Source organism: Tiliqua scincoides, chromosome 11 (assembly GCF_035046505.1).
Source record: "Tiliqua scincoides isolate rTilSci1 chromosome 11, rTilSci1.hap2, whole genome shotgun sequence".
Lineage (NCBI taxonomy): Eukaryota > Metazoa > Chordata > Lepidosauria > Squamata > Scincidae > Tiliqua > Tiliqua scincoides.
The window spans coordinates 22,585,440-22,590,292 of NC_089831.1; the positions used below are offsets into that span (position 1 = coordinate 22,585,440).

The 4,853-nt window shown below is 45.4% G+C and overlaps 1 pseudogene; it reads right to left on the reverse strand.

Moving 5' to 3' along the window:
* Positions 1 to 704: 704 nt before the first annotated feature.
* LOC136662734 (5S ribosomal RNA) lies at positions 705 to 824 on the reverse strand (annotated as a pseudogene).
* Between the last annotated feature and the right edge of the window lie 4,029 nt (positions 825 to 4,853).

The following is a 4,853-nucleotide window of genomic DNA, read 5'->3' on the forward strand; positions in this document are numbered from 1 at the left end:
AAATTGAGTGTTGGGAGAGTTAGAACAGACAAAAGAAAAAATTTCTCTACTCAGCGTGTGGTCGGTCTGTGGAACTCCTTGCCACAGGATGTGGTGATGGCGTCTAGCCTGGACGCCTTTAAAAGGGGATTGGACAAGTTTCTGGAGGAAAAATCCATTATGGGTTACAAGCCATGATGTGTATGCGCAACCTCCTGATTTTAGAAATGGATTATGTCAGAATGCCAGATGCAAGGGAGGGCACCAGGATGAGGCCTCTTGTTATATGGTCTGCTCCCTAGGGCATTTGGTGGGCCGCTGTGAGATCCAGGAAGCTGGACTAGATGGGCCTATGGCCTGATCCACTGGGGCTGTTCTTATGTTCTTATGTTCAAGTGTCTTTCAGTATGTCTGCAACATTTCCACTCTATATTTATTCTCATATTTGGGGTTCCTTTGCTATTTGGGTACTCTAATACAAGCTGTCCTAAGAAAAGTCCAGTTTTTAAAAATGGTAAAACTCTTGCCTCTAACTATGGTTGGCAACCTTCAGTCTCGAAAGACTATGGTATAAGCCTACAGCACCCAGTATTCCCAGGCGGTCTCCCATCCAAGTACTAACCAGGCCTGACCCTGCTTAGCTTCTGAGATCAGACCAAATCGGGAGATAGTGTTCAGTATAGGGAGATGGCTGGCAACCTTCAGTCTCGAAAGACTATGGTATAAGCCTACAGCACCCAGTATTCCCAGGCGGTCTCCCATCCAAGTACGAACCAGGCCTGACCCTGCTTAGCTTCCAAGATCAGATGAGATTGGGCATGTGCAGGGTAATAGTTGCCTCTAACTAGCCTTTGCTAAATCCATGGTGGGACCCTCATCACAACCAACCAATAGCCATCTTAAATGTGTAGACTTGTAACAGCTGCCAAGTGAGTTAAGTCGAAGCGAAGAAACAAAAATTATAATCATTTCCTCATCAAATGCTGAACAGCCCTCCATATGATAAGACCCCAGGGTCTTGTAGAATGAGCTAAGAGAACCCATCTGGTCCAGACCTATACAGGAAATACACTCTCTATAGGCACTTTTACTACCCCCACCAACATAATGAAGATTAATTAGAGCTCCTCCACCATAGATCCCAAGAACTCTGATTTCCTCCTGGTGCTGCAAGGGTGGTCAGTGTAAGCCAAGTCAAACCAGTTACCAAACAGGAGGGCTATGTAGTTCTGAAAATGTTTTACAACTTTGTTGACAGTATCAACATATGCTGCTGCCTTTTACCGAGTCAGACCATGGCTCTCTTTAGTCCAGTGTTAGGGCCTAATCCTATCCAATTTTCCAGTGCCAGTGCAGTTATGCCAGTGGGGTGTGCACTGCATCTTGTGGTGGAGGGGCAGTCCCTAGGGCCTTCTCAAGTTATGGGAACATGTGTTCCCTTGCCAAGGGGCTGCATTGTGGCTACATCAGAGCTGGAAAGTTGGATAGGATTGGGCCCTCAGGCAGGTAGCAGCTCTCCAAGATCTCAGGTTGAATTGTTTTCCAAGATCCTTTAACTGTAGATGCAGAGGACTGAAGCTAGCATCCTCTACATACATAGCTTTGGAACTCTCTCCCCCCAGGGAAGTACCATAGGGCTCCTCTCCCACCTTTAAATGGTGAAGATATTTCAGTCACTCTGTTCTTTTTCTATAGTTTTATATCTTTACTGATCATAAATCATTTGCGGCTCACCTCTATTGTCTGATTAACCTCCTTGGGCTTATTTAATTCACATGAAAACGGGCGGGGTATAGATCTTAAAGTATAAATAGACACCTCCTGATGACATTTGCAGGCATCACTGGTGAGCTATCCTAAGTTAGTGCTTTCCAGACTTATCCGGCTTGTGACAACCTCAAAACCCAGAAGGAAGTGGCGATGACGTGTGGTGATGTCACAGCCACTTCTGCATTTGGAAGGCATTGCAAGCCTCAGATTGTGGTAAGAGGATCAGGGTGGGCAAGAGGGCTTTCCCCAATACTCAGTTTTCATGTGCTGCAACTCTGCCTGCCATGCTGAGCCTCCTGCACCATGTCCCAAAACATTATGACACTCATTTTGGGAACTGCTGTCCTAAGCTATTAATTGTCAAATACTGAATATTTCTTTGTTTTATATATTTTTAAAAAATCATGCCCCACCTTTCAGTTCTATAAAACACTACTATTGTACATCTATCAATACAAAATACCATTGGATCATAGGATACAGATATCAATGATCCGGGGAGAGAGCACCAAGTAACACCTGGAGAACAGTCAAATTCTTCTCGGTAACCTGGAGGGGAATTTGGGGTTAGCAAATTCATCTCTAAAACTGAAACATAGTCCTATAAAGCATTGTTGTTGGCATCCTTCAGTCTCGGAAGATTATGGTGTCACGCTCTGAATGGTGGTTCTGGAACAGAGTGTCCTCTCCAGTGCACAAAGCCTGGGTAAAGGTATGGGTAAATGTATGGGTAAAGCCTGGGTAAAGGTATGGAGGATAGGCTGTTACCCATGCAGCAAATCCCCCCTCTCCACATCGCTGAAATGGTCCAATGGAAAGGCAGAGGCCAATACGGTTGGTTCCAGCGGCGTCGCAGGAGTTGCCAGAACGTGACTGTGTTCAGCCATGAACTGCCTCAGGGACTCCGGCTCCAGATTTTGCCTTGAGGTTGACTCCTGAAGCCTTTTCCATAACTGGATGTAGCCACAAGGCAGTGGAGGTTTGGGATCAGAGTTTTCCTTCTCTCAGATGAGCCGCCCAGGCTGACGAGTCCCATCTACCCGGTGGCTGTTTACTGGTATAAAGCATACACACAGAAATATTGAGTAGATGGCAATGGGAAGCATGGAACAAATCTGGATTAGGAAAAACTGAATGAGAAGTCAAGGAAGCAAGGGAGATTGAAAAGCTCTTTTAAGAATAAGCTGAATGAAACTCTCCATAACCCTGCATGCATGAAGCAGTCAGGTACGATCGCATCCAAACAACCGGAGATTTGTTTTCCCAATGTCAGTGCAAAGGCTTAAGTGGCTGAGAAGATGTTCAAGGAAAGCAGTGCTAAGCAGGTACATTGTGTCATCTTTTTTTTTTTTTTCTCATCAACTCCATGGGAAAGTGAGAAGGAGCTGAAGAACAAAAGGTGCTTTGGTAAGCATTATGATGCAGGCAGCAGAGTCAAGGGGTGAAAGGAGTTGCAGTGTTGTTTAAGAAATAGCGGTTATGAAATAAAAAAAAAAAAAGAAGGGACCTTTGTGGTCAAGTGTAGGAATTCAGAGGCAGAAATGAAGTGAGCACCTAAGACCCACTTGTTAAGATACATAGTGGCACTGGAAGACAGAATTGAGATTCTGGGAGAGAAGAATGGTTTCAACTACAGTGAAAGTTTGAAATGTATTTGTCATTTCTCACTCAGTTTTTGAGACATGTTTCATATTTATATCCTGCCTTTTCTCCAAAGAGGCAGGGTCAACAAAAGCTTTATTAGGCATAAACATTTGATAGGTGAAGACTCTGTACAGAAATCATAGAGAGAGTATAAACCTAAGTAGTACCCAAATATATGTATATGAAAGAGGCAGGGTGACATACATGAAAACTTCCCTCTTTCAATCCTCACACCAGTCTTAACATAAGAACATAAGAACAGCCCCACTGAATCAGGCCATAGGCCCATCTAGTCCAGCTTCCTGTATCTCACAGCGACCCACCAAATGCCCCAGGGAGCACACCAGATAACAAGAGACCTCATCCTGGTGCCCTCCCTTGCATCTGGCATTCTGACATAGCCCATTTCTAAAATCAGGAGGTTGCACATACACATCATGGCTTGTAACCCATAATGGATTTTTCCTCCAGAAACTTGTCCAATCCCCTTTTAAAGGCATCCAGGCTAGACGCTATCACCACATCCTGTGGCAAGGAGTTCCACAAACCGACCCCATGCTGTGGTCTTGCGAGCTAGGCTAGCCTAAAAGAAAATACCTTGCTTCCTGGTTTAGTGTGACTTTTGAATACAGCACTTCCTGGTCCTAGCTACTGCATTGTACTGTCAAACTCATGCAAAAATCATTCAGTGTCAGCTCCTCCATTAGAATTGTTATCAGGTTATAAGAACATAAGAACAGCCCCACTGGATCAGGCCATAGGCCCATCTAGTCCAGCTTCCTGTATCTCACAGCGGCCCACCAAATGCCCCAGGGAGCACAGCAGATAACAAGAGACCTGCAAGGCTTCCTGGGAATTGTAGTTAAGAACATAAGAAGAGCCCCACTGGATCAGGCCATAGGCCCATCTAGTCCAGCTTCCTGTATCTCACATAAGAACATAAGAACAGCCCCACTGGATCAGGCCATAGGCCCATCTAGTCCAGCTTCCTGTATCTCACAGCGGCCCACCAAATGCCCCAGGGAGCACACCAGATAAGAAGAGACCTCGTCCTGGTGCTCTCCCCTACATCTGGCATTCTGACTTAACCCATTCCTAAAATCAGGAGGTTGCGCATACACATCATGGCTTGTACCCCATAATGGATTTTTCCTCCAGAAACTCGTCCAATCCCCTTTTAAAGGCGTCTAGGCTAGACGCCAGCACCACATCCTGTGGCAAGGAGTTCCACAGACCGACCACGCGCTGAGTAAAGAAATATTTTCTTTTGTCTGTCCTAACCCGCCCAACACTCAATTTTAGTGGATGTCCCCTGGTTCTGGTATTATGTGAGAGTGTAAAGAGCATCTCCCTATCCACTCTGTCCATCTCCTGCATAATTTTGTATGTCTCAATCATGTCCCCCCTCAAGCGTCTCTTTTCTAGGCTGAAGAGGCCCAAACGCCGTAGCCTTTCCTCAT